Genomic DNA, 22,492 nt, shown 5'->3' with positions numbered 1-22,492 from the left:
CCACATAATTCAGCAGCCAGAGAAATCGGCCGGGTAATTCTGGACACGGTTCCTAACAAAGAAAAATCAAATCGTCGACTGTCCGGATGCAGAGGCCCTAGCAGCTTTCAAGCACAAAATCCGCAACAAATGGCTCGCCCGGCACCTTGGCCAGGAAAAGCCGAAATCTATGGCAGCCCTCACGACACTCATGACCCGCTTCTGTGCGGGAGAGGACAGCTGGCTGGCTCGCAGCAATAACATATCAAAGAACCATGGTACTTCGGATACCAAGGATGGCAATGGTAGGTCACGTCGCAACAAACATAAGCACCGCATTAACAGCGACAATACCAAGGATACAACAGTCAATGCCGGATTCAATGGCTCTAAACCTGGTCAGCGGAAAAAGCCATTCAAAAGAAGCACTCCGGGCCCGTCCAGTTTGGACCGTATACTCGATCGCTCATGCCAAATACACGGCACCCCCGACAAGCCAGCCAACCACACCAACAGGGATTGTTGGGTGTTCAAGCAGGCCGGCAAGATAAATGCCGAAAACAAAGATAAGGGGTCACATAGCGATGACGAGGAGGAGCCCCGGCAGCCGAACATCGGAGGACAGAAGAGGTTCCCCCACAAGTGCGGATGGTGAACATGATATACGCAACCCACATCCCCAAGAGGGAGCGGAAGCATGCGCTCAGGGACGTATATGCGTTGGAGCCAGTCGCCCCAAAGTTCAACCCATGGTCTTCCTGCCCGATCACCTTCGACTGCAGGGACCACCCCACTAGTATCCGTCATGGGGGATTCTCCGCTGTCGGCGTCAAAACCGGCGGATCTCGGGTAGGGGGTCCCGAACTGTGCGTCTAGGCCGGATGGTAACAGGAGGCAAGGGACACGAAGTTTTACCCAGGTTCGGGCCCTCTCGATAGAGGTAAAACCCTATGTCCTGCTTGATTAATATTGATGATATGGGTAGTACAAGAGTATATCTACCATGAGATCGGAGAGGCTAAACCCTAGAAGCTAGCCTATGGTATGATTGTTTTCTCTGTATGTTGTCTTACGGACTAAAAACCCTCCGGTTTATATAGACACCGGAGAGGGTTAGGGTTACACAAAGTCGGTTACAATGGTAGGAGATCTATATATCCGTATCGCCAAGCTTGCCTTCCACGCCAAGGAAAGTCCCTTCCGGACACGGGACGAAGTCTTCAATCTTGTATCTTCATAGTCCAGGAGTCCGGCTGAAGGTATAGTCCGGCCCTCCGGACACCCCCTAATCCAGGACTCCCTCAGTAGCCCATGAACCAGGATTCAATGACGACGAGTCCGGCGTGCAGATTGTCTTCGGCATTGCAAGGAGGGTTCCTCCTCCAAGTACTTCATAGAAGATTTTGAACACAAAGACAGTGTCCGGCTCTGCAAAATAAGTTTCCACATATTGCCATAGAGAGAATAATATTTACACAAATCTAATCTGCTAACGTATTCCGTAGTGTGACACACCCCGGCCAAGCCTTTATCTGAATCATTTTATTATCCCACCTCAGCGCGTCATGCGAGGCAGTTTCCTTGGCACGTCTTGTTAAAGCAGAGATCATGTCCCCTTATTTCGGGATTCTCATCAATACGGGCGTGGGTAACCCAACCGCGCCATTGACTACGACGCTTGGAGATAAGCAAGTTTTACCAAGCTAGTGGGGACACATAGTTGCGTCCACCCATATAAGGGGATAAGGATCCACCTTTTCACCTACGCCTTCTTCCTCCTTTGCCTATCCATTTTCGCGCACTCGAGCTCCAGCGCCCAAGTCCGCACTCCCCACCTCAACCTTCTCCAGCCATGTCCGGAGCGGGAGGCAAGTGGATGGTCTCCTCCATCACGGAGGGACACATCAAAAAATTGAGGAAGGCCGGATACTTGTCTAACAACATCGCGTACTGGCTTCCCGAAGAGGGGCAGCTCCTCCCCACCCCAAGGCCCCATGAGAGGGTAGTGTTCCTTCCCCACTTCCTCCGTGGACTGGGCTTTCCTATCCACCCATTCGTCCGGGGACTCATGTTCTACTATGGCCTGGATTTCCATGATCTGGCCCCGAACTTCATCCTCAACATCTCGGAGTTTATCATCGTGTGCGAGGCTTTCCTCTGCATTCGCCCCCATTTCGGCCTATGGCTCAAGACTTTCAATGTCAAGCCGAAGGTGGTGCACGGCAACCAGGTAGAGTGCGTAGGCGCCATGGTGGGCAAGATACCCAACATCTTATGGCTCGAGGGCTCCTATGTGGAAACCCTAAAGGGGTGGCAATCGGGGTGGTTTGACATCATTGAGCCGCGCGACCCTGAGTGGGTTGCAGCCCCCGAGTTCCGGTCTGGATCCCCAACGCGGCTCACGTCCTGGAAAGAGACGGGCTTGTCGTGGGGCAGCAAAGGAGAGGTGACTGGACTGCAAACATGCATCCAAACCCTGGTGGACAAGCAGCTCAAGCTTGTCAACGTAGTCCAGGTTATGCTCATCCGCCAGATCCTCCCGTGTCAACAACGGGCCTTCAATCTGTGGGAGTTCAACCAGGCGCAGCACCGAACTCTGAGTAGGCTCTTTGACACGACGTACGAAGATGCCTGGAAGGTGCTTTGCAAGGGCGCCGAGGCTCCAGCATCCGCTACCGAGGATCGCGGATTCAGCGCGCGGCGTCACGCTAGCGCGGTAAGTTGTTTGTACCTTTTACAGGGTATTAGTTTTTCATAGTTTAACTCTATGCGGGATCTAAGCTCCCTTACCTTTGATAGGTTTGGTAGGCGAAGTCCGGACAGATCGACTGTCCGGCTCCTTTGCCCGAACACCCAGCCGATGCCTGCTTGGCGAAGCTGCTGGTTCCGGCACCCCATGTGGTGCCGGAGAAGAAGGCCACGAAGAAGGCCACGGGGACTCGAAAAAGTACCCGGCGCCATGAGGTGTTGGGTTGATCATCCGACGACTCCAAGGCGCATTCCTCCCGTGAAGACGAGGAGGAGGAAGAAGAGACCTCTCCCCCTCCAGCGGGAGGAGAGAAGAAAAGGAAGGTCGCCCTCACTGGGGAGGCCGAAGGGTCCAAGAAAGGGAAAACCCTTCCTCCGGACTACTCCACCGACGCCGACGACGGCGGAGAGGAGTGGCCGCTCAGGGCCAAGCCCCTGGCGAAATTGTAAGTATCTGGATACCAGTGTAATTCATAGTATTCCTTTATTGCATAGCTTTCCCTTATGTCGAATATGATTATGCAGCCCACCCAAAGACCGGCTCGACGCGTCGTCGAGCGGTTCACTGGACTCGTCGAATGTGAATTCGCTTCCGACGGCTACCTCCCCCCGCCCTACGGACGACGCCGAAGTGTTGTCCCAACAGGTTCCAAGCCAGGAGGAGGTGGTCCTGGAGGCGCCGCAAGGCGACCTCCCGGACTCCAGGAGTAAAGGGGATAAAACCCCCCAGGGCTCCAAGTCCGGTTCTAGGCCGGACACCGCTCCGGAACTTTCAAAGGTTCCAGAGTCCGGCGGGTGACCTCCTTCCAAGAGGAGCAAGCCCACCATGCCGGTGACCCCCGTCCAACCGGAGGCGCCGGACAATCTGTTGGAGGTGCTCAAAGGCGCCTCCATCGACGAGGAGCACCGCACCATTATGAGTGCGGTGGTCCAGAAGGTTCAGTCCGCCAAGAGTGGACTGACTGAAGCTTGTACTAGCCTTTTAACATGCTTTGAGGTAAGTAAAGAATGTGTAAATAATATTACCGCATAGACAGTAGCCCCTAATGCTCTGTTTGGCGTTCGGGAAGAAAAGCCGAATAGAGGATCAAATAAAATTTGCAGGAGTCTAACAAAAAGGAGTCAATATGCGTATGCAGGCTTCTCTGCTGGCGTCCGCCGCACTGACTGCGGAAGTGGACACGCTAAAGCAGAACCTCGAGCAGTCCGAGAAAGAGCTCGGGCATGCCAAGAAGCAGCTCGAGGACAAGGAAGGTAAGAAATACCTTGTTTAAATATATATATATATATATATATAAAGTGCAATTGCAAAAAATGACAGGATTATCGTGGCTATTGTAGGGGCCACGTCTGAGGTGGCGACCCTTAAGCAAGCGTTGGTCGAGGCCGAGAAGAGGGCGGCCATGGAGCGCACCGAGCGGGAGAAGTATGAGGCCCAGGTTGGCAAGGTGCGGCAAGAACTCCAGGCTCTCATGAAAAAACATGAGAGTTTGGAGCTTGACTCAAAGACGCGAGCGTCCGAGCTCGCGATGGCTATTGAAAATGCTAAGTCTGCCAAGGCCGAATCCCAGAAGACCCTCCAGGAGTTGGATGCGGTGAAAAAGATAGCGGCGGGTAAGGCATTCTTTATGCAAAGCAAACACATAAACTTGAGTTACTTGTTACTTACCCGCATCCGAAGCTCTCTAGGGGCATTCGCATATCTTCCCTGTAGCGTGTCCGATGCCGCCGCATTCTATCGAGCCGAGGAGGGAAGCTCGACAGAGAAGGTGTTCTGGTCTCAGTATGCTGAGGCCGGACACCCCGTGCCCCTGAGTGACTAGCTGAAGCAACTGGTCGAGCTCCACAAGGCGGCCGAACAGGCCATGAAAGGCCTCATAGTTCGGCTGTGGCCTGGAGAGGCTCTGCCTGGGAGCTATTTCGGGCTGGTGCGGCAGCTGGTGGGGGCCTGTCCAAGGCTCGAAGTCATCAAGCGCTCCGTCTGCATTGAAGGTGCATGTAGGGCCCTTGCCCGTGCTAAGGTGCACTGGGGCAAGCTGGATGCTGAGAAGCTTGTGAAGGACGGGCCACCGTCGGGGAAAGAGCATCGCAAGCCCGAGAATTATTATAAGTATGTTCTAAAGGGTGCCTGCCTTATGGTGGATGAATGTTCCAGGGATGTAATTTTTGAGTAAAACTCGCTCGTTTTGTCCCGTGCGCTGAAAATTTGTTCATATGCGCTAAGCAATGTTGTTGGAATTTAAAATATTACCTTCTGTGTGGCTGTTTATCAATTCTGAGAGATGGCGAGTCGTCGGCTTCTGCCCCTGTGCCGCTAGTGCTGGGGTGTTCGGGGATAAACCTGAGCGCTCTTTTTCCCATGTTTGGGTCCTTCGAGGGAGGCGCTAAGCACAACAAACAAGGCAATCGGACTATAATGCGTGAATACTCTCACTTAGCCATAGAATTCTATAATTTTAAATTTTGGTGAAGCCCCTGGTATTCGGAAGACCGAGTTCGGGGCGCTATCCATGCCTTGGTCGGACAGAGCCGACTCCTCGCTCTAAGCGGCATAAGTCTTTAGGGACTCGAAAAACCTCTCGAACAGCGACCATCTCTCGCTTCATCATGACAGTCATTTTTAGCTTTCTCTACTGAGGTGCTCAACCCAGCTCAACTGGGGCACAATCGCAGTAGTTCTCCTAGTGCTACCTTACCCGATATAGCGGAACGTAAGGCACCAAAACATAGGAGCCGGGAAAACCCAACTATTGACCCAAGACATGATTCGGAGTTGATGCATATAATGCTATAAGTTCGGGGTGCCGCACTTGTTGAAGTGTTTGGACTTCTCACACCATATTGAGGGGTACTAAAGCCCCTGGCGTATTTCGGCCGTACCAAAGTGTACGGGTGCAACATGTCGTTAAGGAACATATATTTGGAAAAAAAGTAATGCAAAAATAGACAGAAGCTATGCATTATTTATTAAAAAGGGCTGCGATCAAAGCAGAACGATACAAATAATGCGATAAGCAAAAGGTTGGACTATATTTAAGATGTCCGTTCCAGGGGCAGGCTGCGGAATGGTATGCAAAATAGGTATACTGCTCGTGATAGAGACCACCTGGGAGTTCCGTAAAGTGGCATGGCTTGTCTGCTTCCCTGGTTCTTGCATCGTTTGTGCGGCAATTGAACTGCCGAACAGGCCTTCCGAAGAATGGAGTCCTGAGATAAAATTAAAAAATCGGTATCCCCTGGTGCGGTTTAAGCCGTGTTTCGGGCGTGCCGTGATGGTGCCCCTCCCCCTGTACCCATGGTATTTCTAGAGCGTAGTTATGTATGCGAAGCACTGGCGTCGCATTTTCGCGATGGCTGGGGTTGGGGCCGTATTGCTACGCCTGCTCAGAACATGCCAGGCGGTCTTGTTGTAGGTTACTCCGGGCGCGCTTGATGGTGTCCGGACGTTTAATGGCCGGACTGAAGAACTGCCTGGAGAGGCTGCTTTGAACTTCCGCTGCAAGGGCCGCCGTGTGCTCCTCCGTTCGAAGGGAGCGTTCGGTGTTTCCATTGACCGTAATTACTCCCCGAGGGCCTGGCATCTTGAGCTTAAGGTATGCGTAGTGAGGTACCGCGTTGAACTTGGCGAATGCGGTTCGCCCGAGCAGTGCGTGATAGCCACTGCGGAATGGGACTATGTCGAAGATTAACTCCTCGCTTCAGAAATTATCCGGAGATCCGAAAACCACTTCAAGTGTGACTGAGCCTGTACAGTTGGCCTCTACACCTGGTATTATGCCTTTAAAGGTCGTTTTGGTGGGTTTAATCCTCGAGGGATCTATGCCCATTTTCCGCACTATATCCTGGTAAAGAAGGTTCAGGCTGTTCCCGCCATCCATAAGGACTCTAGTGAGATGAAATCCGTCAGTAATTGGGTCTAGAACCAATGCGGCGAATCCGCCATGACGGGTGCTAGTGGGATGGTCCCTTCGATCAAAGGTGATCGGGCAGGAGGACCATGGGTTGAACTTTGGGGCGACTGGCTCTACCGCGTATACATCCCTTAACCCGCGCTTCCGCTCCCTCTTGGGGATGTGGGTTGCGTATATCATGTTCACCGTCCGCACTTGTGGGGGAAAACCCTTCTGTCCACTGTTGTTCGGCGGCCGGGGCTCTTCGTCGTCATCGCTATGCAGCCCCTTGTCGGTATTTTCGGCATTTAACTTGCCTGCCTGCTTGAACACCCAACAATCCTGTTGGTGTGATTGGCATGTATCTGGCACAAGCGGTCGAGTATTCGGTCCAAACTGGACGGGCCCCTAGCATTTCTTTTGAATGGCTTTTTCCGCTGACCGGATTTATAGCCTCTGAATCCGGCATTAACTGCCGTATCCTCAGCATTGTCGCCATTAATGCGGCGCTTCTGCTTGTTGCGACGCGACCTGCCACTACTGTCCCTGGTATCCGAATTACCAGGGTTCTTGGTCATATTGTTGCTACGAGCAAGCCAGCTGTCTTCTCCCATGCAAAAGCGGGTCATGAGTGTCGTGAGTGCTGCCATAGATTTTGGCTTTTCCTGTCCGAGGTGCCGGGCAAGCCACTCGTCACGGATATTGTGCTTGAAGGCTGCTAGGGCCTCTGCGTCCGGACAGTCGACTATTTGATTTTTCTTTGTTAGGAACCGTGTCCAGAATTGCCTGGCCGATTCATCTGGCTGCTGAATTACGTGGCTTAGGTCATCGGCATCTGGTGGTCGCACATAAGTGCCTTGGAAATTGTCGAGGAATGCGGCTTCCAGGTCCTCCCAACAACTGATTGATCCTGCTGGCAAGCTGTTAAGCCAATGCTGAGCTGGTCCTTTAAGCTTGAGTGGGAGGTATTTGATGGCGTGGAGATCATCGCCGCGGGCCATGTGGATATAAAGGAGATAATCCTCGATCCATACCGCAGGATCTGTTGTGCCATCATATGATTCGATGTTTACGGGTTTGAAACCCTCGGGGATTTGATGATCCATTACTTCGTCTGTGAAGCATAGTGGGTGTGCGGCACCTCTGTACTGGGCTATATCACGATGTAGCTCCAATGAGCTTTGTCTACTGTGTTCGGCCCTACCAGATTTGTGTCCGGCGTGACGGTTACCGTCTCGAGTCGTGGGGCGCCCACGCGATCCGTAGATCAATCTTGTTTGCCTTGCCTTGTCCTCCAACATATCTCGCAGGTCAGGCACACTTTCCCGTGCCTTGGTACGGGGTGCGGCTTGAGTGGAGGGCCGAGAGGCCTCTCTGTCGCGGCCATGAGGTGGCCGATTGGCCGTATCAAGTGCTGGTGATGTAGGTTTAAGTGCTTCCTCCTCTAATCGGGGTAGCAACCTGCGCTTTGGGTAGCTCTTGGAGGGGCGTTTGAGTTTATGCTCTTCGGCCGCAAGGACTTCAGTCCATCTGTCGACTAGCAAATCTTGATCAGCTCTAAGCTGTTGCTGTTTTTTCTTGAGGCTTCTTGCCGTGGCCATAAGCCTGCGTTGAAAACGCTCTTGCTCGACGGGATCCTCTGGCACGACGAATTCATCGTCGTCGAGGCTTGCCTCGTCTTCGGAGGGAGGCATATAATTATCTTCCTCGACCTCTCTGTCTGCCGCTCTCTCAAGAGGGCTGGCTTCTCCATCCTCCTGTGCTGAATCTTGCTGGAGGGGGTTTTCTTCAGCACTCTCCGGAGTATTATTATGTCCCGTGCTGGAATCACCGTATTTGCTTTGGCAGGATTTTGAGCGGCGCCGCTGACACCGGCGCTTAGGCTGTTTCTTGGAGGGGTCATCCTCCGCTGTTCCATTGCCATCTCCTTTTGGGGTGTCCACCATGTATATGTCATACGACGAGCTGGCTTTCCAGGGCCCAATAGGCGCTGGTTCTTCATCGTCTCCTGCATCGGCGTCCATACCGTTGATGTCTTCAGAGTCGAAGTCGAGCATGTCGGTTAAATCATCGACAGTGGCTACAAAGTGGGTGGTGGGTGGGCTTTGAATTTCTTCACCGTCCGTATCCCAACCTTGCTAACCGTAGTCCGGCCAGGGCCCTCCTGATAAAGAGAGAGACTTTAGTGTCTTCAAAATATCACCGAAAGGCGAGTGCTGAAAGATGTCCGCGGCAGTAAACTCCGTGATCGGCGCCCAATCGGATTCGATTGGCAGGGGCGCAGAGGGTTCGGAGTCCGGAGAGGAGTCCGGCTCCTTGGAGTCATGAGTCTCGCGGAGTGCGGGGCTGGTGTTCGGCTCGATCGCCGTTGGGATCGCAGCCCCCGAGGCGGCGTCCAACCACCCATCCTCAATCGGCGCAGTTGGCTCCGAATTAAGGGTCGAAGCCGATGCGGGTGCGGCCTCCAGGGCACTGTTTGGCGGCAGAGCTAGACCATGCTCGTCGTGACAGTGCGACGCACTCGGCAGTGGCTCGAATCCGTCGAAGATCAAGTCCCCGCGGATGTCGGCCGTGTAGTTTAAACTTCCAAATCTGACCTGACGGCCAGGGGCATAGCTTTCGATCTGCTCCAGATGGCCAAGTGAATTGGCCCGCAGTGCGAAGCCGCCAAAGATGAAGATCTGTCCGGGGAGGAAGGTCTCACCCTGGACTGCATCGCTATTGATGATCGTAAGAGCCATCAAGCCTGACGGCGACGACACAGAGGAACTCTCAATGAAAGCACCAATGTCGGTGTCAAAACCGGCGGATCTCGGGTAGGGGGTCTCGAACTGTGCGTCTAGGCCGGATGGTAACAGGAGGCAAGGGACATGAAGTTTTACCCAGGTTCGGGCCCTCTCGATGGAGGTAAAACCCTATGTCTTGCTTGATTAATATTGATGATATGGGTAGTACAAGAGTAGATCTACCACGAGATTGGAGAGGCTAAACCCTAGAAGCTAGCCTATGGTATGATTGTTTGTTCTGTATGTTGTCCTACGGACTAAAAACCCTCCGGTTTATATAGACACCGGAGAGGGTTAGGGTTACACAAAGTCGGTTACAATGGTAGGAGATCTATATATCCGTATCGCCAAGCTTGCCTTCCACGCCAAGGAAAGTCCCTTCCGGACACGGGACGAAGTCTTCAATCTTGTATCTTCATAGTCCAGGAGTCCGGCTGAAGGTATAGTCCGGCCCTCCGGACACCCCCTAATCCAGGACTCCCTCATCCGCATTGGTCTTAGACCCAATCATTGACGGATTTCACCTCACTCGAGTCCTTATGGATGGCGGCAGCAGCCTGAACCTGCTTTATCAGGACACAGTGCGCAAAATGGGTATAGACCCCTCAAGGATCAAACCCACTAAAACAACCTTTAAAGGTGTCATACCAGGTGTAGAGGCCCATTGCACAGGCTTAGTAACACTGGAAGTGGTCTTCGGATCTCCGGATAACTTCCGAAGCGAAGAGTTAATCTTCGACATAGTCACGTTCCGCAGTGGCTACCATGCACTGCTCGGGCGAACCGCATTTGCGAGATTCAATGCGGTACCGCATTACGCATATCTCAAGCTCAAGATGCCAGGACCTCGGGGGGTCATCACAGTCAATGGAAACACAGAGCGCTCTCTCCGAACGGAGGAGCACACTGCAGCCCTCGCAGCAGAAGCGCAAAGCAGCCTCTTAAGGTAATCCACTAGTTCGACAATTAAGGACCCTAACACCTTCAAGCGCGCCTGGAGTAATCGGCAGCAGGACCGTCTGGCACATTACGAGCTCGCATAGCAATGTGGCCCCACCCTGGTCCCAGCCAAACAGCAAAATTTGTGCCACGCGTACATAATTACGCATTAAAAATACCATGGGCACAGGTGGGGAGGGGGCATGACTACGGAACGCCCCAAGACGCGGCTTCAACCGCACTAGGGGCTTCCGGCTTTGTTATTTTTCTCTTTCAGGACTTTAATCTCTAGAGACCCTGTTCGGCAGCATGATTGACGAACACATGATGCAGCAACCAAGGAGGCAGAAAGCTAAGTCACACCATGGAACTCCCAGGTGGATTACGATAACGAGTGAAATATTTGCTTTAATGCTATTCCTCAGCTTGCCCTTGGAAGGGACATGTCAAACAGTCCTACTTTTTGCTTATCGCACTACTTGTATCATTCTGCTTTAATGCACCTTTTTGAACAAACAATCATAGCATTGAGACTATTATTGTTATATATATATGTTCGTTCATGACATCTAGCACCCGTACACTCTGGTACGGCCAATACGCTAGGGGCTTAAGCATACCCCATAATACGGCGTGAGAAGTCTGAACACTTTCGACGGTGCGGCACCCCGAACTTATAGCATTATATGCATCAGCTCCGAATCATGTCTTGGGTCAATAGTTGGGTTTGCCCGACTCCCATGTTTTGGTACCTTACGTTCCGCTATATCGGCTAAGGTAGCACTGGGAGAACTACTACGATTGTGCCCCGGTTCTGCTGGGCTAAGCACCTCAGTAGAGAAAGCTAAAACTGACTGTCATGATAAGGCGAGAGACTGGTCGATGTTCGAGAGGTTTCAAGTCCCTAAAGACTTATGCCGCTTAGAGCGAGGAGTCGGCCCTGTCCGGCTTAAGGCGTGTATTGCGCTCGAATTCGGCTTCCGAATACTAGGGGCTTCGCTGAAATTTAAAATTATAGAATTCTATGGCTAAGTGAGAGTGATAACGCATTATAGTCTGATTGCCTTGTTCATTGTGCTGAGCACCTCCCTCGAAGGACCCAAAAATGGGAACAAGAGTGCTCAGGTTTATCCCGAACACCCCAGCACTCATGGCGTGGGGGCAGAAGCCGACGACTAGCCATCTCTCATATTTGATAAACAGCCGAACAGAAGGTAATATTTTAAATTCAGACAAGCGTTGCATAGCGCATATGAACAAGTTTTCACAATACAGGATTACACGAGCAAGTTTATTCAAATATTACATCTTTCGCACACTCGTCCGCTACAAGACGGGCACCCTTCAGGACACCCTCATAGTACATCTCGGGGTGGTGATGCTCCTTGCCCTGCGGCGGCCCCTCCTTCACCAGCTTCACAGCGTCCATCTTAGCCCAGTGCACCTTCGCACGGGCGAAAGCCCGGCGTGCACCTTCGATGCAGACGGACCGCTTGATGACTTCCAGCCGTGGGCAGGCATCCACAAGCCGCCTCACCAGGCCGAAGTAGCTGTTGGGAAGGGCGTCGCCAGGCCACATCCGGACTATAAAGCCCTTCATGTCATGGTCGGCCGCCTTGTGCAGCTCGACCAGTTGCTTCAGCTGGTCGCTTAGAGGCATCGGGTGTTTGGTCCCAGTATACTGAGACCAGAACAGCTTCTCCGTTGAGCTTCCCTCCTTGGCATGGTAAAACTATGCGGCATCCGACACGCTGCGGGGCAAATCTGTGAATGCTCCTGGAGAGCTCCGGATTCGGGTAAGTAACAAGTAATTTACTTTCACATGCTTGCTTTGCATATAGAATGCCTTACCCGTCGCTATCTTCTTCATCGCATCAATCTCCTGGAGGGCCTTTTGGGCTTCGGCCTTGGTACTCTTTGCGCTCTTGAGGGCCACGACAAGCTTGGACTCTCGCGTCTTCAAGTCAAGCTCCAACGCCTCGTGCTTCGTCACGAGAGCATGGAGCTCTTGCTGCACCTCGCCCACCCGTGCCTCCTGCCTTTCCCGCTCGGTGCACTCCTTGGCTGCTTTGTTTTCGGCCTCAGATAACGCTTGCTTCAGGGTCGCCACCTCGGTCATGTCCCCTGGCAAATTTACGATGATCCTGTCATTTTGCAATCGCATTCTTTTTATATATATCCATAGACTAGGTACTACTTACCTTTGTTCTCCTCGAGCTGCCTCTTGGCAAGGTCGAGCTCTTTCTTGGACCCTTCGAGGTCCTGCTTCAGTGCAGCGACCTCCGCAGTCAGTGCGGCAGAGGCCAGCAGCGAAGCCTGCATACGCATATAGACATACTTATATTAGACTCCTGCGATATTGTTTGATCCTCTATTCGGCTTTTCTTTGTGAACACCGAACAGAGCATTAAGGGCTACTGTCTATGCGGTAATATTTTTCCTATATTTCAAATACTTACCTCAAAGCCTGTTAGAAGGCTGGCATAGGCTTCAGTCAGTCCGCTCTTGGCGGACTGAACCTTCTGGATCACTGCACTCATAATAGTGCAGTGCTCTTCATCGATGGAAGCACTGCGAAGTGCTCCCAGCAGATTGTCCGGTGCCCCTGGATGGGCAAAGGTCACCGGCACAGACGTCTTGCCCCTTTTAGAAGGAGGCCGCTAGGTTCCGGCGCGGTGTTCGGCTGAGGGCCGAACTCAGAGCCCTCGGGAGCCTTACTCCCTCTACTCCTGGAGTCCGGAAGGTCGCCTTGAGGCGCCTCCGGGGTTGTCTCCCCTCGACCCGGTGCCTCTTGAGACAATACCTCGGCATTGTCCATAGGGCAAGCGGAGGTGGCGGTCAGAAGTGGATCGCTATCCATGTCCGATGAGTCCAAGGAGTCGCCCGACGAAGATGCATCGATACGGGCTTGGGGCAGTCTGCATAATCATATTCGGCGTTAGGAGAAGCAGTGCGACAAAGGTATGCTATAAGTTACTCTGGCATCTGAATACTTACGACTTCACCAGGGGCTTGGCCCTGAGCAGCCACTCGTCTTCGCCTTCGGCGGCGGTGGTAGAGTAGTCGGGAAGGAGGGTCCTCCCCTTCATGGACCCTTCGGCCCCCCGGTCGGGGCGGCCTTCCTTTTCTTGTCTCCCCCTACTAGAGGGGGAGCGTCTTCATCTTCCTCCTTGCCTTCGGGGGAGGAGTGCGTCGCAGAGTCATCGGACGATGAGTCTGGTACTACCTGGCGTCGGGAACTCTTTCGGGTTCCCTTGGCCTTCTTGGTCTTCTCCGGCACCTCGTAAGGAGCCGGAGTTAGCATCTCCGTCAGGAGAGCGTCCGCAGTGTCTTCGGGCAGAGGGGCCGGACAGTTAATCTGCCCCGATGTCTCCACCCAGTCCTGTCAAAGGCATGGAGCTCAGACCCCGCACATGGTTAAGCTAGGGGAAATAAATATCCTACCGGATGTATAGAACTCACCGAATGTGCTAGGCACTTCGTGCTTAGCCCGCGGTCCTCGGTGAGAGAGGGAGGGACCTCACCGCCCTTGAACAGCACCCTCGAGACGTCCTTGTGCGTCATGTCAAAGAGCTCGCTCAGAGTATGGTGCTGGGCCGGTTCGAACTCCCACAGGTTGAAATCCCGTTGTTGACACAGGAGGTTCCGGCGGATGAGCATGACCTGGACTATGTTGACAAGCTTGAGCTTCTTGCTTGCCATATTCTGGATACATTTCTGGAGTTCGTCCAGCTCCATCGATGAACCCCAGGATAGGCCCTTCTCTTTCCAGGAGGTGAGTCGCGTGGGGATTCCGGATCGAAACTCGGGGGCCACCACCCAACTGGTGTCGCGCGGCTCGATGATGTAGAACCACGCCGATTGCCACCCCTTTATGGTCTCCATGAAGGAGCCTTCAAGCCATGTAACATTGGGCATCTTGCCCACCATGGCCCCGCCGCATTCCGCTTGTTGGCCTCCCACCACCTTCGTCTTGATATTGAAGGTCTTTAACCACAGGCCGAAGTGGGGCCGGATGAGGAGGAAAGCCTCACACACGACGATGAATGCCGAAATGTTGAGGATGAAGTTTGGGGCCAGATCATGGAAGTCCAGCCCATAGTAGAACATGAGACCGTAGACGAATGGATGGAGGGGAAACCCAAGTCCACGGAGGAAGTGGTGGAGGAAAACTACCCTCTCGTGAGGTTCCGGGGTAGGAACGATCTGCCCCGCAGTAGGCAGCCGATGCGCGATATTCGCAGCTAAGTATCCAGCTCCGCGCAGCTTCTTGATGTGTCCCTCTATAACGGAGGAAGCCATCCATTTGCCTCCGGCTCCGGACATGTTTGGAGAAGGTTGAGGGGAAGGATGTGGACTTGGGCGTTGGAGCTGGAGTGCGCAAGAATGGATAAGCAAGGAGGAAGAAGGCGTGGGTAGAGAAAGGTTAAGCCTTATCCCCTTATAAGGGCGGCCGAAACTATGCGCCCCCACTAGCCTAGTAAAACTCGCTTATCCCCCAAGCGCCGTAATTGATGGTGCGGTTGGGTTATCCACGCCCGTATTGATGAGAATCCCGTAATAAGGGGGACACGATCTCTGCTTTGACAAGACGTGTCAAGAAGCTGCCTCGCATTATGTGCGGGGTTGGTTAAAGAAAAACGGTTCGAACAATCACCGAGCCATGGCATGATGTCATGTTGCCAAAACGTGTCAGCAGATTAGATTTGTGGAAATATTATTCTCTCTGCGGTGGTATGTGGAACTTATTTTGCAAGGTCGGACACTATCATGTTATTCAAACTCTTCTGTGGTGTATCCGGAGGAGGAACCCGCCTTGCAATGCCGAAGACAACACTGCGCGTCGGACTCATCGTCATTGAAGCCTGGTTCAGGGGCTACTGAGGGAGTCCTGGATTAGGGGGTCTTCGGACAGCCGAACTATATCCTTTGGCCGAAATGTTGGACTATGAAGATACAAGATTGAAGACTTCATCTCGTGTCCAGATAGGACTCTACTTGGCATGGAAGGCAAGCTAGGCAATACGGATATTTATATCTCCTCCTTTGTAACCGACCTTGTGTAACCCTAGCCCCCTCTGGTGTCTATATAAACCGGAGGGTTTTAGTCCGTAGGACAACAGACAATCATACCATAGGCTAGCTTCTAGGGTTTAGCCTCTCCGATCTCGTGGTAGATCAACTCTTGTAATACTCATATCATCAAGAATAAATCAAGCAGGACGTAGGGTTTTACCTCCATCAAGAGGGCCCGAACCTGGGTAAAACATCGTGTCCCCTGCCTCCTGTTACCATCCGCCTTAGACGCACAGTTCGGGACCCCCTACCCGAGATCCGCCTATTTTGACACCGACAATACCCCTCTAATTATGAACATGTTTATGCTTTGTGATTAGTTACTTTTGTTCCTGAGGACATGGGAGAAGTCTTGCTATTAGTAGTCATGTGAATTTGGTATTCATTCGATATTTTGATGACATGTATGTTGTCTCTCCTCTAGTGGTGTTATGTGAACGTCGACTACATGACACTTCACCATTATTTGGGCCTAGAGGAAGGCATTGGGAAGTAATAAGTAGATGATGGGTTGCTAGAGTGACAGAAGCTTAAACCCTAGTTTATGCGTTGCTTCGTAAGGGGCTGATTTGGATCCATATGTTTCATGCTATGGTTAGGTTTACCTTAATACTTTTGGTGTAGTTGCGGATGCTTGCAATAGAGGTTAATCATAATTGGGATGCTTGTCCAAGTAAGGACAGTACCCAAGCACCGGTCCACCCACATACCAAATTATCAAAGTACCGAACGCGAATCATATGAACGTGATGAAAACTAGCTTGACAATATTCCCATGTATCCTCGGGAGCGCTTTACATCTTATAAGAGTTTGTCGAGGCTTATCCTTTGCTACAAAAAGGATTGGGCCACCTTACTGCACCTTATTTACTTTTTTTACTTGTTGCTCGTTACAAATTATCTTATCACAAAACTATCTGTTACCACTTATTTCAGTACTTGCAGAGAATACCTTGCTGGAAACCGCTTATCATTTCCTTCTGCTCCTCGTTGGGTTTGACACTCTTACTTATCGAAAGGACTACGATAGATCCCCTATACTTGTGGGTTATCAAGACTCTTTTCTGGCGCCGTTTCCGGGGAGTGAAGCGCCTTTGGTAGGTGGAATTTGGTAAGGAAAAATTTATATAGGGTGCTGAAATTTACTGTCACTTGTTACAATGGAAGGTAATCCTCTGAGGGGCTTGTTCGGGGTATCTTCACCCCGACCAGTAGAGCAAAGAGTTGCTCCTCAACCTACTAAACCTACTGAATGAATATGAAAATGAAAATGCTTGCTTTGAAGTTCCTTCAGGTATGATAGAAAAACTGCTAGCTAATCCTTTTTTAGGAGATGGAACAAAACATCCTGATGAACATTTGATATATGTGGATGAAGTTTGTGGATTATTAAGCTTGCAGGTGTACCCGGAGATGTTGTTAAGAAGAAGGTCTTCCCTTTATCTTTGAGGGGAGATGCATCGACATGGTATAGGCTATTTGATGATATGAGGTCTTGGAATTACAAACGATTGAAATTGGAATTTCATCATTAGTTTTATCCTATGCATCTTGTTCATCGTGATCGCAATTATATATATAATTTTTGGCCTCCCAAAGGAGAAAGCATCGCTCAAGCTTGGGGGAGGCTTAAATCAATGTTATATTCATGCCCCAATCATGAGCTCTCAAGAGAAATGATTATTCAAAAAATTTATGCTCGGCTTTCTGGTAACAATCGCACCATGCTTGATACTTCTTGTGCTGGCTCTTTTATGATGAAGACTATTGAATTCAAATGGGATTTATTGGAAAGAATTAAACGCAAGTCTGAAGATTGGGACCTCGACAATGGTAAGGAGTCAGGTATGACACCTAGTTTCGATTGTGTTAAATCTTTTACGGATACCAGTATTTTTCGTAAATTTAGCACTAAATATGGACTTGACTCTGAGATAGTAGCTTCTTTCTGTGAATCTTTTGCTGCTTATGTTGATCTCCCCAAGGAGAAGTGATTTAAATATCATCCTCCCATAGAAGTAAAAGTAGTTGCACCTGTTAAAGTTGAATAAAAGACTATCACTTATAATGATCCTATTGTTCCTACTTCTTATGTTGAGAAACCGCCTTTCCCTGTTAGGATAAAGGATCATGCTAAAGCTTCAATTGTGGTTCGTAAAAGCAATATTAGAACATATACACCTCCTGAGCAAGTTAAAGTTGAACCTAATATTGCTATTGTTAAAGATCTCTTGTCTGATAATATAGATGGGCATGTTATTTATTTTGTAATGAAACTGCTAGAATTGCTAAACCCCGTGATAAAGATAAACCTAGACTTGTGGTAGGCATGCTTGTTATTTCTGTTAAAATAGGAGATCATTGTTATCAAGGCTTATGTGATATGGCTGCTAGTGCTAGTGCAATACCTTATTCCTTATACCAAGAAGTTATGCATGATATTGCACCTGCTGAGATGGAAGATATTGATGTCACAATTAAACTTGCCAATAGGGATACTATTTCACCAATGGGAATTGTTAGAGATGTTGAAGTCTTGTGTGGGAAAACTAAATATCCTGCTGATTTTCTTATTCTTGGTTCCCCACAAGATAGCTTTTGTCCCATTATATTTGGTAGACCCTTCTTGAACACTGTTAATGCTACCATAGATTGCAAAAGAGATGTTGTTACTATCTGTTTAGATGATCTGACTCATGAATTTAATTTTTACAAATTTAGTAGACAACACCGTGAAGAAGAATTACCTAGTAAGGATGAAATTATTGGTCTTGCTTCTATTGCCGTACCTCCTAGTGATCCTTTAGAACAATACTTGCTAGACCATGAAAATGATATGTTTATGAATGAAAGAAGGGAATTAGATGAAGTATTCTTTAAACAGGAACCTATTCTGAAAAACAATTTACATGTTGAAATCCTAGGGGATCCTCCTCCACCCAAGGGTGATCCCGTGTTTGAGCTTAAACCGTTACCTGATACTCTTAAATATGCTTATCTTGATGAGAAAAAGATATATCCTGTTATTATTAGTGCTAACCTTTCAGAGCATGAAGAAGAGAAATTATTGAAAACTCTGAAGAAGCACTATGCTGCTATTGGGTATACTCTTGATGATCTTAAGGGCATTAGTCCCACTCTATGTCAACATAAAATTAATTTGGAAGAAGATGCTCAACCAGTTCATGATCATCAACGCCGGCTGAATCCTAAAATTAAAGAAGTGGTAAGAAAGGAGATACTAAAGCTCCTTGAGGCAGGTATAATTTATCCCGTTGTTGATAGTCAGTGGGTAAGCCCTGTCCATTGTGTCCCTAAGAAGGGAGGTATTACTGTTGTTCCTAATGATAAAGATGAATTGATTCCTCAAAGAATTATTACAGGTTATAGGATGGTAATAGATTTCTGCAAATTAAATAAGGCTACTAAAAAGAATCATTACCCCTTACCTTTTATCGATCAAATGCTAGAAAGATTATCTAAACATACACATTTTTGCTTTCTAGATGGTTATTTTGGTTTCTCTCAGATACCTGTGTCAGCCAAAGATCAATCAAAGACTACTTTTACATGCCCTTTTGGTACTTTTGCTTATAGACGTATGCCTTTTGGTTTATGTAATGCACCTTCTACCTTTCAAAGATGCATGATGGCTATATTCTCTGACTTTTGTGAAAAGATTTGTGAGGTTTTCATGGACGACTTTTCTGTCTATGGATCATCTTTTGATGATTGCTTGAGCAACCTTGATCGAGTTTTGCAGAGATGTGAAGAGACTAATCTTGTCCTGAATTGGGAAAAGTGCCACTTTATGGTGAATGAAGGTATTGTCTTGGGGCATAAAGTTTCTGAAAGAGGTATTGAAGTTGATAAAGCCAAGGTTGATGCTATTGAAAAGATGCCATGTCCCAAGGACATCAAAGGTATAAGAAGTTTCCTTGGTCATGCCGGTTTTTATAGGAGGTTCATTAAGGACTTCTCAAAAATTTCTCGGCCTCTGACTAATTTATTACAAAAAGATATACCATTTGTCTTTGATGATGATTGCATAGAAGCATTTGAAATACTTAAGAAAGCATTGATCTCTGCACCTATTGTTCAGCCACCTGATTGGAATTTACCCTTTGAAATTATGTGTGATGCTAGTGATTATGCTGTAGGTGTTGTTCTAGGACAAAGAGTTGATAAGAAACTAAATGTTATTCAATATGCTAGTAAAACTCTAGACAATGCTCAAAGAAATTATGCTACTACTGAAAAAGAATTCTTAGTAGTTGTATTTCCTTGTCATAAGTTTAGACCTTATATTGTTGATTCTAAAGTAACTATTCACACTGATCATGCTGCTATTAAATATCTTGTGGAAAAGAAAGATGCTAAACCTAGACTTATTAGATGGGTTCTCTTGCTACAAGAATTTGATTGCATATTGTTGATAGAAAAGGAGCTGAGAACCCCGTTGCAGATAACTTGTCTAAGTTAGAAAATGTGCTTGATGACCCACTACCTATTGATGATAGCTTTCCTGATGAGCAATTAAATGACATAAATGCTTCTCATACTGCTCCATGGTATGCTGATTATGCTAATTACATCGTTGCTAAGTTTATACCACCTAGTTTCACATACCAGCAAAAGAAAAAGTTCTTCTATCATTTGAGGCATTACTTTTGGGATGACCCACATCTTTATAAAGAAGGAGTAGATGGTGTTATTAGACGTTGTGTACCTGAGCATGAACAGGAATAGATCCTACGCAAGTGTCACTCCAAAGCTTATGGAGGACACCATGCTGGAGATAGGACTGCACATAAGGTATTGCAATCTGGTTTTTATTGGCCTACTCTCTTCAAGGATGCCGGTAAGTTTGTCTTATCTTGTGATGAATGTCAAAGAATTGGTAATATTAGTAGACGCCAAGAAATGCCTATGAATTATTAACTTGTTATTGAACCATTTGATATTTGGGGCTTTGACTATATGGGACCTTTTCCTTCCTCTAATGGTTATACACATATTTTAGTTGTTGTTGATTACGTTACTAAGTGGGTAGAAGCTATTCCAACTAGTAGTGCTGATCATAACACTTCTATTAAAATGCTTAAAGAAGTTATTTTTCCAAGATTTGGAGTCCCTGGATATTTAATGACTAATGGTGGTTCACATTTTATTCATGGTGCTTTCCGTAAAATGCTTGCTAAATATGATGTTAATCATAGAATTGCATCTCCTTATCACCCTCAGTCTAGTGGTCAAGTAGAATTGAGTAATAGAAAACTCAAATTAATTTTGCAAAAGTCTGTTAATCGGTCTAGAAAGAATTGGTCCAAGAAACATGATGATGCATTATGGGCCTATAGAACTGCATATAAAAATCCTATGGGTATGTCTCCGTATAAAATGGTCTATGGAAAAGCATGCCATTTACCTCTCGAACTAGAACACAAGGCTTATTGGGCTATTAAAGAACTCAATTATGATTTTAAACTTGCTGGTGAGAAGTGGTTATTTGATATTAGCTCACTTGATGAATGGAGAACCCAAGCCTACGAAAATGCCAAGTTGTTTAAAGAAAAAGTTAAAAGATGGCATGATAAAAGGATACAAAAGCGTGAGTTTAATGTAGGTGATTATGTATTGCTATACAACTCTCGTTTAAGATTTTTTGCAGGAAAGCTTCTCTCTAAATGGGAAGGTCCTTACGTTATCGAGGAGGTCTACCATTCCGGTGCCATAAAAATCAACAACTTCGAAGGCACAAATCCAAAGGTGGTGAACGGTCAAAGAATCAAACACTATATCTCAGATAATCCCATAAATGTTGAAACCAATGTTATCGAAACCATAACCCCAGAGGAATACATAAGGGACACTTTCCAGAACGTTTCAGACTCCGAAAAGGAATAGGTATGTGGTACGGTAAGCAAACCGACTCCAAAACAGTTTTTAAGGCAATATTTCTCCATTTTGGAATATTCAGAAAAATAGAAAAATAAGCAGCATTCTGGGAAGGACATGAGGGCTCCACGAGGGTGGAGGGTGCGCCCTACCCTACTAGGTGCGCCCCCTACCTCGTGGTCACCTCGTGTGCTCTCCGAACTCCGTTTTCATACACGACACGTATTCTGGTTGGTAAAAATTCATTATATAACCTCCCGGGGGTTTTGACTCCCGTATCACGCAAAAATCTCATGTCTTTGTTTCGAGCTATTTTCTGTCAGGGTTGTCAAGGCCAGGCACTATGTCATCTCCCTCCTCCTCCAACCATGAGGGCAACGATGCTTGGCTAATGAAGATAGAGCTGAAGAGAGAAGAACATATGGATATCAACAAGGATGAAGGGATCAAGAAGGCCATGGAGGACCAAGTTCCGGCAACAGAAGACACCCTTCAACTGGATCACAATCTTCTTACCCCAATAGAAATCGAAGCTTTCAAGATGATTGAGTTAGCTCATATACAAAATAAGTATCTCACACGTGAAAATATTTTGTTGAAGGAGCATATCATCGCACTCAAGGGCATTAACCGCAAGTTAGAAGACCTCCTACGCTCAATGTGCGACTATCCATCATCAACATCCCCACCGTCTCCACCAACAAAGAAGAATTGAGTATCTGGTATGGACACTCCACTTGGCAACTGCCAAGCTTGGGGGAGTGCCCCGGTATCGTATCACCATCACTTTTATCTTTACCGTTTTTCTTAGTTCGATCCTTTTGGTAATATCTTGATCTAGTAGAATAAAAGTTCTTAGTATGATCTAGTCGTGAGTTTTGCTTTATTATCCTTCTATGTAATCGAGTCCGTGAGCTATATGATAAAGATTAGTGCTGAGTCAAGGGCTTGATTATTTTGCCATGATCCTAAGGGAATAAAAGAAAGGAGAAAGAAATAAAAAGAAACAAAGAGATCATGTGAGTCTTATGGAGAGTAATGAGCTAACATAGAAGAGTGTGATGAATAAAAGTCGTTGAGGGTTGACAAACATAGTTTTGGTCATCGTTGCAACTAATAGGAAGTAATAAAGAAAGAGAGGTCTTCACATATAAATATACTATCTTGGACACCTTT

The sequence above is a fragment of the Triticum aestivum genome, chromosome 4A (assembly GCF_018294505.1).
Source record: "Triticum aestivum cultivar Chinese Spring chromosome 4A, IWGSC CS RefSeq v2.1, whole genome shotgun sequence".
Lineage (NCBI taxonomy): Eukaryota > Viridiplantae > Streptophyta > Magnoliopsida > Poales > Poaceae > Triticum > Triticum aestivum.
Note: the sequence above shows the minus strand (reverse complement) of the source record.